Source organism: Tympanuchus pallidicinctus, unplaced genomic scaffold (assembly GCF_026119805.1).
Source record: "Tympanuchus pallidicinctus isolate F22 unplaced genomic scaffold, pur_lepc_1.0 scaffold10, whole genome shotgun sequence".
Classification (NCBI taxonomy): domain Eukaryota; kingdom Metazoa; phylum Chordata; class Aves; order Galliformes; family Phasianidae; genus Tympanuchus; species Tympanuchus pallidicinctus.
In genome coordinates, this window is record NW_026294619.1 from 7,061,305 (window position 1) to 7,074,004 (window position 12,700).

Sequence of the window (12,700 nt, forward strand, 5' to 3'; positions counted from 1 at the left end):
GGCCTTAAGTTGCACCAGGGGGGAGGTTCAGGTTGCGTATTAGAAAAGATGTCCTCTCAGAAAGAGTAGCGAGGCATTGAAACAGGCTGCCCAGGGAGGTGATTGAGTGACCATCCTTGGAGGTGTTCAACAACCATGTAGGTGCGGTAATGAGGGAAGTGGTTAGTGGACATGGTGGTGATGGGCTGGTGGTTGGACTAGATGATCTTTGAAGTAATTTCCAACCTTAATGATTCTATACTGAAAAAGTGAGAAACATTCTAAGAATGTTTACTGAAGGACATAGTTAAACAAAAAACGGTCATCCTTCCAGGAAGGACAACGCATCTCATCACAGGTTTTACTCCCCTTTTCAGAAACTGGCAGGAGTTCTTGGAGGAAGGAGGAGGGGGTGGCCCACAAATGATCTTGAGTTGAGCAGGAGCATAACCTAACAGCAAGACACTATTGTACTTAGCACAATAACACTCTGTAACTGAAAATATTCACTAGCAGATTGGTTCAGCAGAAAAAAAAAAATAACCCTGACAAGTCACTATGCTTTCTGACCGAAGTATTATGCTCACTTCCTATGCAAATACATATATTTCATAGCAACCTGAGGAAAGTTAAAGGAACTTTTAAACAGAAGAGAGCAATCAAAGCACTCATCCTGTAAAGAGGGCAAAAAAACCCTGTAATACTGTCCCTGCTCTTACGAGTGTGACTGTAGCTTTTCTATTCTGTACAACTTTGCTCTCTTTCCATCAGTGTATCAGCTCTCACCCCATGCCATTGCTGTGGTTTACTGCAGAACACAAAACAATGTGGCTGCTTTTGTTTTTGTATCAGCAGCACTCCTGCTGCAAACCTAAGCAGTGAACTAACAGAGTTTAATTGACTAGTGCTAGATTTTCATGGCAGACCGCCTGGGGCACACCAGCTCTGCTCCTGATGGCAGCCTTTTGTACCATTGATTTTAAATGTAGGATGCTGGCCCAGCATGTGTGATATTGGAATGGCATTGACAGTGTTAACTTACACACCAGTTTTTCTTGATCTCTTGCAACTGAAGGGCAAAGGCATCATGACACCATGGATCAGTATGGGAAGGAATATCTAAAATACTTGTTGGAGGACAAGTAGTAAAGATAAAAGTTTCTACTTGACCTCATACAATTTGGAATATCTTTTGTGGCAGTGACGGATTTACCCTTGAGTTACAGTTCAGATTGAAAGCCAATATAAGCATATTGAATCTAGGGAAGAAATAGAAAAATAGGGGGAAAAAAATGCTTTTTTTTTTTTTTTTTGAGTACTGGGAAGAATACAAGGTGTCAGTGTGTAAAAGTATTCATGGAATCATAGAAGAGTAGAATCATATAAAATTCCCAAACAAATCACAATTTTTTAAATATGGCACTATGAGATCTGGGACTTGCTTGTGCCAGGTTTTACATGCCATATGATCAGCCTGTAGCAGTTTGGCAGTGACCTAGCTAGCCCCGCTCTAGCAGTTCCTTGAATGTTTTTCTGTCTCTGTGCTTGCATTGAATGGCTCAAATTCTCCACTGTGATCTCCATCCCACCTTCTCTGCTCTGCCCTGAGCTGGGATACAGCTGAGGAGCCCAATGAGTTTCCTACTGCTAAGATGCGCAGCTTCACATCTCTGTCCACAGCCTTGGCTAGAGATGTGTCTTCTCTCTGTACTCTGAGCAGGTTGTACTTGCATCCCCATGGACATCTCCTGGCAATGGTGAGAATATAACAGATTAGGCCACCTGCAACACAGACCTGCTGGTACATTTTGAGAGAACTGAAGCAGGAAAAAGAGGATGAATAAAGAAAACACTCACCCTGAGACAAATGTGGTATGACGGGCAAGATTAACTTATGTAAAGGAACTGACTAAGGTAATAGAAGCAAGAGCCAAGCAAGATGTTTTAATGTGATGCACAGATCCATTAATCAGACTAAAACACTGTGTAATATTCTGAGTCCTATAGGGAGTGTGAGGTCTGTGAATCTGTCCTATCTGCATGGGAAATTTGTGGGTCAGTACTAGCAGAGAGTGCAGCATCAAATAAAAGAAAGCAACTGACAGTATAAAATCAGTGATTAAGAAGTATTGAAACAAACACTTGTAGACTACTGGAACTGACAGTTTTGAAATGGCTGCACAGTGAGTCTCTTTTTGAGGCACTCAGTTTGAAATAAAATGTTTCCTTACCAAAGCCTTATAAGTGATTGTCTTTGATGAGTATGGATTGTAAGTTATTGTCTGTGTCTCAAGCTAGCTTCTTCTTATCAGTTACAGAAGACCCTGAGTTACAGGATAATTAAATGAAAGGACCATTTCAAGGAGTTATCTGGATAATTAGTTGTGATAAATATGATTTTGCTTTAGAGCACTGAACAAATAGAAGTTACTGAGTTGAGAAAGAAAATCATATGGGATGCCTTTCATGTGAACATATTTATTATCTGTTTTAATTAGCAAACTAAGTCACAAATGCATAATACAGAAGTACTTGTCTGGAGTTCCTTTTATTTTAAGTGGTTTAATTTCTCAAAGTCCATTATGCCACACTTCATTTATATATCTTTTTATGGCTATGTTGGTGGCAGAGTTTTACAGAGGGACACAAAAATGAATTTTGGATAGATATTAATGTTCTGAACTGAGTTAGATTATTTTGTTCTGTTGAGTTCTGGGTTTCAAAGGTTTTGTGTTTTGTTGTGTTGGAGAGGATTTTCAGAGACTTTGAAGAACTTGATTGATTTGGTCAATGTTACATGGGAAATTAGGATCCAAGTTAAGATCAGAGCTGAGGAATTTCTCAGAAATGCTGATTTTGAACATTTGTAGGCAGTATCTGTCCTGAGAATTAGGTATAAGTTTTAGTACTGAGGCACAAGTGAACACATGAAGTACTATAAACAATTAAAGACATGTTTTAAGGTTGTCTGTCTCAATCAGAATAATAATTGATAGAATTCCTAACTATTATCTTCAAAATAGATATAATTTCCAACCCAGGGCTGTTAAAATGCAAGCCTGCCATATGGACTTAGGGTCTCTCTCTTCTGATTAATAAGATCATGAGTAGTTGATTCCATCTGATCCCTTCTGTTATAGATATCCTAGGATTTCCACGTTCCTGCTTCAGCCCTTTAAATAAAAGGTTTCCCTTCCTTGTGCATTGGCTGTAACACTGGAGAGTGATTACTTTATGGCTTACTTTGCATTTCTTCTTTTTTTTTTTTTATGATAGTATTTAAAGGAAACATGCTGTCGACTAGTGTTAGAGCATTAACACTCCACAAAATTCAGAGTCCTATCACAGGCCTGTTGAGATTTACTTGTTTTGTAGTCTCAGAGGCAATTAAATAAATAAATAAATAACTTAATAAATATTTGGACTTTAATCAACTGTGGATTAAAATTTAATCATGAGCTGTAAATTCAGATGAGGCTTTCTGATACTTTGGCTCTTCCAGCAGGCCAGAAGGTTTCAGAAACACCTCATCTAACTTCAATGGACAGCTGTGTGCTTTATGCTGACTTCTGTCTGAAACTAAGAAAGAAGTGACTCTTTCCAATATGGAAGGCCCATCTGGCAGCATATGAGCTGCATTGTGCAAATCCTTAGAGCAGCCATTACCCCTAGGCAAGAAGACAGAAGTAAGTTTCCTTGTCACTTAAGTCTTCTTAGGTTGTGTTTTGAAAATCTAAGTGATTTAGAGACCTGATGCCATCCTTCAGCCCAGGAGGAACTATTACCTTTTAACAAAGGACTTCTCTGTAATTCTTGAAGCCTTGTACAAATTTGCTGTTCAGAGATGATGTCTGGTTTTTCTTGAGTCATCTCTTGAAGTGAAACAATTTCACAGCATTTCTGTCACAACACCTATGTCACTCCTTGGGAAAATGACTTTATTCTTCAGTAAGGGAAACTGTCAAAAGCTATATAATTTTGCAAAGAATGCCATAAATAACACTTCTTTGCACAACCACAACATTTCACTATTTTCCATATATTTTGCATGTGTACATTCAGAAATGAATTGTTTCATGATCATTAAATACAGATGAGGTTTAGAGGTTGGCAGTTTGAGGTCCAGTATTTGATGATACAGTGTTTTCCCTTTGGGCAAATTGTCTTTGTTTCCCCAGTCTCTGGGGAGACTGTAAGGTACTAAAGGACTTGAAACTGTTCCCCTTGGCAAAGTGCTGTGAGATGGCATTTTTTAGTAGAAAACGTGTGTCAGGAATGGGCAAATGCAAACTAAAATATAATGTTTTGTTTAAAAGGTAATTTGACAGACTGTTAACTTTTACAAAATTTAATTGCTTCCAATGAATTCGATGAATTTATAAATTCTCATTCACTCTACTGCAATTTTAATGGAATATTTCATTGAACTTAATCAAAACTGTTATTCAAATAAAAATAATTTATAAGAGACTTTTTAATAGATGAAAATTGTATAGCACTTCATATATATTTAAGCCAGATTCTTCATATTTTATTTTGTATGCAACGTGGTATATGCAGTAGCTTTAGAAATAAGATGTGATTTGGACTCATTTTTAAGATACAGAAAAATCTGCAGAACTGTTTTTCATTTCTTTGAGATTTGACCTGTTCTAATTGTTGCAGTTCTGGAATTTATGTATGCACTATTTTCCTCTGGAAGAACTTGGGCATCTAAGCATGCTGCATTGCAAGAGATTCTATTTTGTAGATTTTGTTTAGGTAGAATTCATGGAATAGGAATGGCAGGATTTAACTCTATGTGTAGCCTCAATATATATGTGCTGGGACAGATTTTTGAAAAGTTTGCATTGCAGAGGTCTTGACAGTTCTTAGAGGAAAATTCCTTGTTACAGCTTTCTCATACAAGTCTCAGTATCACAGCAGAACCTTGGAAGCCCTGTCAAGATGGTTGTTTTTTCTCCACACTGTGCGTATTAGAAGATACTTCTGTGGTGAGCACAACTGATTAATATATGCATGTTCAACCTATTCTAGAGAGACCTCTCTAATTTTTATGAGGCAGAGGATGGAAAGGATTTCTGTGTGTCACTGAATTAAATCCCCCTGCAGTGCCAGGCAGCACCTTGCATGTTGCCTTCAGAAACCAATAACACTGCACTATAAGACAGTTTGATATCCTGCTCCTTAGTGCTTCTCCAGAGCTTCATTCCTCTGATGGCTGCAAATAATGCTGCCAGTCTAACCTTATTTATGTCCAGCTTCTACCTGTACCTGTTTGTTCTTGTGGGAATGATGGCCTTTAGCTTAAATAGCTCTTCTCTTTCCCCGGTGTTTACCTCTTTGATATGTTTATAGAGAACAATTATATTCTTGCTCAGTCTTCTTTTGTTAAACAGTTTCTCTTCTTTTCAGATAATCTTTATATTTCCTCCATCATACTAGAATCTATTTTGTGCACCTGCTTCAATTTAAATAGCATAAATTAATCCTTCTTGTTTGCTTGCTTGTTTGTTTGTTTTTGTGTGTGTGACATGAATCACTGAAATTGCCTGGTAGGGCTGCAAAGGGCATTTCTACAGTGCCCTATGCCATGTTTTTAGTGGTTTCCTGTGTCTTCTGCAATTACTTTGGCTTAATATCACTTGGGATCAGTTCAGACTCGTCCTTGTCCTCAAAATAATGCCCTCCTATCTTCTGCCCGCATTTCCCATCTACCATTAGCTACCAGTGCTAATTTATGGCAGTATTTAATCCCTTTTCTTCTACTTAATTCCTTGTTGTTTTCAGCAGGTTTTTTTTTCTTTTATGACAGTGTTCACAGGCTGTGTCTTATCAGTATATTACTTAAATATCTTCATAGTTTTTATCCTTGAATCCACTAACAAAAATATTCCTGAATAGGACTGGCTACAAAATCAATCTTTAAGAATATTCCTACATTCCTCCTTTAATTCTCTTGCTAATTAGCCGGTACAGATTCTTGCGGTCCTGATCATTTCTCATGCAGTGCTATAAATGATGTTCTATGGCCCTATAATATGGTAATGAAAGTATGTTCTTAGGTTAGACCAGCGTATTCCGTTCAATCTATTTTGAATTTTATTTTTCTGTTTTCCTTTACCTTTGCATCTCTGTTGCTTCTTTCAGGTATGTCATTGGAATTTATCATTATTATGTTTTATTCTTCCTTAAGTATAAGCAGTAGATTTGTTCCTGCTATCACAATATATTTCGTTTGACAGTTTTCCTAGAATTTTTGGATAGATGTGATTTCGATCCATCAATTGTGTGTGTTAAAGTCCCTCAACTTTATCTTCTACTTCACTCTCCTCTGTTTTGTAGTAACTCCATTTTTGTGCCTCTATTCTACATCATCTGAGCATTCTGACCCCATCCTCTTTAGTGCAAATATGCTCAGGCACTTGTTTCGTTTATGAGCCCTACTGAGATCATGCTTAATATTGACCCCATCTTCACTGTCTAATGACCTTGCTCTTTTCTGCTTTCTTCTCTTCACAATTAATGTACTGAGCTTAAAAAAAGAAAAAAGAAAAAAAAAAGAAAGGCTATGTATTTACTTTTTGTTTGAACATTCTCCATTTGCCTTATGACAGTTCTTGATTTATCTTTTATATATCTCTCCAATAGCTATCAACATTTCTTCTCACCATCTTTGTTTCCTTGGTTTGTTCACTCTTGTCATGAAGATGGCAGAAAATGAATTTTACATCTCTGACCATTCCAGTTCTTTCTTCTTGCATTCAGGCCCACTTCTTTTTGTGAAGTACCCTCAGCAGACACAGTACTAAGGCAAAGACTCCATACAGTACTGAGAGAGGAAGCACCACTTCCTGTATTTCATAGACTATCCTTCACTTATGTACTGCAGTAGCGTGTATTTGAATCCCTTTTAGACCCACATTGCTGAATTGTTTGTAGTTGATAATATCCTATAACCATCATAGCCTTTCAGGCTAAATTGCTACTTAACCAGTTGTTTCCATCTTGTTGGTAAAAAGTGATTACTTCTGCCTAAGTATTGTGCCTCACACTCATTCTTCCAATTAAATAAGATCACATTTTTGCAAAATCTTTTATCCAATTTGCCAATGCAATTTGAATTTCAGTCCTGTCCTCCATTGTCCTTACGACTTTAGAAGTTGTCTATAAATTTAATAAGCATATGATGCATTCCATCATCTACATAATTAGCAAAAATATTGAATGGCCTTGGACTGAAGACAGAGCTGCAAAACTGCACTCAATACATTTTTTCCAATTTGATAGGAAATGATTAATTAATCTTGTATTAGGATAAAGTTAAGGGGCGGTTTTCTTTACTGGTCAATCTTCTTCTCTTTCTGTAGTCATCTTCAGCATCCTTTTTAATTCAAATGCCTGTCCAGCAGGGTTTATTACATCTTCCCATTCTCCCCATTTATAATTCATGTAACAGATTGTATTTAGTCTATTTGAATTGGAAATATGTTATGCCTTCTCATTTAGGTCCTTGCAGCCTTCAGTTCAGTCACCTTTAATAGATGACTCTGAAAGCTGATTTGCTCAAAATGATGGGCTGTAATTATGAGCTAGGATAGTCCCACCTTTAGTTTAAGCCTATTTGAATAATGCAGTCATTTTCTACTGTTTGGTGCTTGATAATGTTCTTACTATTTAACAAACTAAACTACACTGTCTTTTGTTGGCTTGATGATAATGAGTATTCCTTTGCTACCACTGTTGTAGGTCTAGGTCCTTTTGTTATCAACAGGATTTATTTTTTGACCTGTTTTTGGAGGCTTCATAGCTGGGTTTGCGTGAAAGACTGTTGCACCCCATGTTTTTGGCTAACTGCTGATTTGTTGCACCTTCTCTGGTATTCTTGGTGAAAATGACAATATATGATACAGTCATTAACTTGGAATTTGGATTGATTTTTGCTGTGATTGGGTGTAAGGAAGCCCGAGCAGGGTCAGATCTGGCTAGAGAGTCTGTGTTGGGTGAATTGGATGCTCCCAAGTGTAGGGAATAAAGCAGAGAGGTAGACCCCTATGTTGGCCACATGCTTGTTCTTGACACTCAGATTTAAAAGTCATTACCATGTTCTGTCCTTTTTAATCCCTTCTGGGTTCTCTTGTAACCAATAATGGTTGCTGCCCTGGAGTTGCTCAGGAAGAGATGAAGCACTTCTTAGGGCCATGGTCTTGTTTAAACACTGCCAACAACCATCTTGAAAACTGTAGCTGAAACTATTACTGCAACTTTAGAGTGGTTTGTGGCTGCTGAGTGGGTTGCTTTATTGCTTACCTCTTAAATTTCAAGTGGAACAGTGATCTATTTGGTCTTCTTTGCTTTTAAAATGATGCTGTTATTTATATTAGGAATACTGCATCTTATCCAGTTTAGAACCTTTCTCTTCTCTCCCACTGACTTTCTTCACTGGAAAAAGATGAAGATCACATTAATACATCAGCATTTTTGTTGACATAGTCAGGCTTTTATGCAGGTTTGCAGTTGTCATGAGGGGGCAATAAAACTTGCTTATTGGAAATCATCTAGACTGTGAAATGGGACTTTGTTGGAAGGGTGATGTTTACCCATTGATTTAATTTGTCAGTGTTGATTTTTTTAATCAGATAAAGGATACCCAGATATTTGAAATTCCCTTTTACTGAGTGATCGACGTCTAACACTTTGATTTTGCTTGGACTCTCATTGAATGAAAACTCACTGGGTTGTATTTACATGAATTAAATAACTTTTGAAATGGAAAGCTCAGCTTTTGTCTTCTGTGTGTGTAAGATCTGATTCCTTGCTTTCTTTTTTCATCTCCTTTAGCACTAACCATTTACACATTCCCTGCTATGTGTCTGAAAACTAGCCAAAGATCCTGCTAGATTATCATGTAGGCTTTAAGCTGTTTGTAAGATTTTCTTAGAAGCATGGAGCATATCTCATTCATTCATTACTTTTTAATGTATATTCTTTTAGTATCTCCAGAAATATTCCTTTTCTTTTGAAGATATTGGGCTATTATCATCTCATTTAAAAATCTTTAAACTTAAGATCTTCCATGATTTTCAGAACAAAGCATAACTCAGCTGTGACCCTTGGATTGGTGAGCGATATTTCAGCCTGAGTATTGAAACATTATGCAAAAAAGAACATATATATTTTGTGTGTGTGCGTTACTAGAAAATTTAATAACTTTGTCCTACTAAAATGTCACTTATTTAATAGTCAGATTATGGATTATTATGAAACACCTATACTTAGGAGGAACATAAAACTGGTGTAAAGCAAAATCAGCTTGAAATAAGATTTGATCCAGACTGATGCCTGGAAGGTGTTTGGTACTTGGAAATTCCGACTCTTCTCCTGGCTGCAATGTGATGCTTCTCTGCAGTGTGACAGCTTCAGCTTTCTGCCTGAATGATCTCATCACACACTTGCACAGAGAGCCAAGCCTATTGCTTATCTGCCTATCTTCTTGGTGGGGAAAAGCTCATAATGTCTCTGCAGAACTTCAGATATAAAAAGTGCTATGTAAGTGCTTAGCATTATTATGATGAAGAGAGAGAAGGCTGAGAATAGAATACGATTGCTATCTATAAATGCATTAGAAAGATAAATTCTACAAAGGAAAGGACATTTTTAAGGGAGAGGATAATGCTGGTGCAAGAGGAACAGATGTAAGAGGGCTGTGAATAAACATAGACTGGAAATGGGAAAAAAGGTTCCTATTAGCGCAGTGGAGCAGCCTTGTAGGCAGTTACAAACTCAAGATCCCTCCTTGTTTTACGATTAAATTTGAGACATTAGGATCATATGCTGTTGTTGTTTGCCCAGAGGGACATTAAAGATTTGGGAAATCTTTTCTATTCCTTATCTGGCTGATGAGAAAATCCTTTGGCTAAAATCAGACCTCCTTCAGAAGGTCTCACCCTTCCCAATATTGTCACAATATGAGCCTTTCCTCCTTCTGAAACAAAATAAAGAAACAGAGCTTGAACTGGTGTTGTTTCCCCCAAATAAAGGTGTTCATTCTAGCTTTAGTTGACTCGTAACATCTGAAATATTACCTCCTTGTATCATATTTTCAATAAGTATTCTGCAAGAGAAAAGTGTAGCTTGCTAGAGATGTGATAAGTGAGCAACAATGAAATACAATTTACAAACCAGTGCAATTTGTTGCTGGAGTTGCTAGAATTCATTCCTGTGATCCTCAGATCCCTTGCTTGTGCTTCAGAAATGCTGAAGGTGAGTTACTCATAGAGTAGAGCAATGCGATGGCTAAATGTTTGTGCAAAAGCCCTTGCTCTGCCTCTGCTTGCAAAGCGTGAATCAGCTTAGGTGCCTTAGATTTATGTCTGGTTGCATGGAAACTCTTCTCAAGACCTATGAGAGCCACATGCAATACAGCAGACAACAAAGAGTCACATAGCAGTCAGCAGGATCCTCCAGCTGGCCAACCTTAGTTATCTAGTGCAAGTAGCAGAGTAGGGTGTATATTTTTGATGGATGACAGTAAAGGCTTTTCCAGGGGCAGATCACAACAGGATCCTAACTGAAGAAGTAACAGTGACACTATCTAGCCAGGTTAGGAATATAATAGGGCAGGGGGGAAATGCCTTAGAATTTAATAGATCTAAATTTGCAACTTTGAAGAAACCAAATTAAAAACAATTTCAATATATGGAAGCCTTTGCTGTCTATCTTCAGGAAAAATCTTGAACATCAAAGTTGGGGCTCGTGTGCTACAAACTTCACAGGTAATCCCTGTTCTGAGTAGCTGGATTAAGATTGCTTGCTGTGTAATATTTGTGCAGAAAGGAATCAGAATCGCTATTTTTGGAAGCATAAGCTTACTGATAATTACTCTCTGCTATTAATTAGAGACTAGACAATTATATTGCTGTTGCCATTGACAACTGAGCCTACAACTTTTTTTTTTTTTTTTTGGACACTAGCGTTAGGAGACAAAAGTCTGTGCCTCATTTGTTATAGTGTTGCAATGGCAGAAAGGCTGGTAGCTCAACAAAAACAACAAAGTGCGAAGGGCTGTTACATTCAAATGATCTCTGAATCTACATTCACATATTAAAAAGGCCCTGGTGGGTAACATGTCTGTAGTAGGCAGTTGGTGCTGTCACCTGAACAACAGAAGAATCAAAGGGCCCAGCACCGATACGCGATAGCTGCAGGCAGGCATTTGTTTTTTAGGTGAAAGCAATTCTAGGATTCAGGTTCAAGGGGAATGATTTGGACCATGACAACTAATCTTCTGAGACATGTGCCATAACTCAGAGAAAATCTTTTTGGCTGCTACTCCCATAGTTCAACCATAAAAATGGCAGTCTACTTTTATGCCTCATGTGGTAAATCCAGCTTGATGCTTCATGTTGCTAGCATGGTGCAAAGCAGCTGCAATACTCTGCAGATTTGGGTTAGTGCTTCTCGATGGGAATGAGGCCACTTGGGGGAACTCTGGGCCCTCTCAGATTTTTTAAAGGAGGATAGCAGATGCCTGTTATCTACAAACCTGCTCACATATATTACATCATTTTCCTCCAGGAAGCAGCTGCTGAGGGTGAATTTGAAGTAACATGTATAAGTGAGGGAAACAGATTTTTTTGATAATATGTGAGGAATGTCACGATCTGAAGTCAGAAAAATCATTGTCTTTTGTCATCTTAGATAAAGCTAGTCTCTATAAAAAAAGTCATCTCACACACTATTTAATTCTGCAAAAGAATTGATGTTGGGTTTGTTCTCATATTCTATCTTGTTACTGAAAGTTTAACCTTTTCCATTTATGGTTCTCCTGTTTGAGATGTGTTTTGTCAAATTTCAAACCACATCTGAATTACTGCTGCCTGCATCAATAACGGTGATGATTTTTGTGGAGCACCATTTCCCGGATCTCTTGAACTTCCCTGAAGTACAATTGCTGAAACACTTTTGTGCTTAAACAACCAGCCAGGTCATTAAAGAATTGAAAGAGCATTAAAAAAGAATTAGGAAAAAGACATTCTTTCTGCATCTAGAATTACAGTAGTGATTTGACTAGGAGGCACTTGAACACTGTCTCAGTTGGGCCGTCTCTTCTCAGTGCATCATAAACAGTTAATATATTGCTCCTACCAGTTTCATGTATATGAAGAACGGAGACCACCAGTGGACTGAAGAAGGCCCTGATAAAATGGATAGAAGTAATGAAATAAGTCTATATTAGGATACAGAAACCCGGAGAGGCTAACACTCAATTCCTCACTTGTTTTCATACAGTATCAAGTACAAATTAAACAGCAGTGTATATCTAGATGTGGAATCCTCTGGATAGAAAGGATTATTAGCTTTGGGGGATATGTGTATATAAAGATGGCAGTGTGCAAAGCACACTTTGCTGGCGTTGATTAAACTGGAGTGCATGTACTCTCCTTGGTTCCTGGCTGGATTGCTTCAATCCCACTGGAATTGGTGCTGCCACATCTTCACTTCCTGCAACTTACATGAGCTAGATTAAATCTATCATGGGACATGTTTGTAGACTGATTCTCAAGCTTGCATTTGCCAGTTGCACAGAGATGTTGTGAATGTTAAACAGGAGAAAACCTATCATCAGAGGCAAATGTGTATCCACCCACATCTGTGCTCATAGGCAGCTTTTGGAATTTGTGTACTGACTTGGGTGCTGGCCACAGTCTCAGCCATCCGT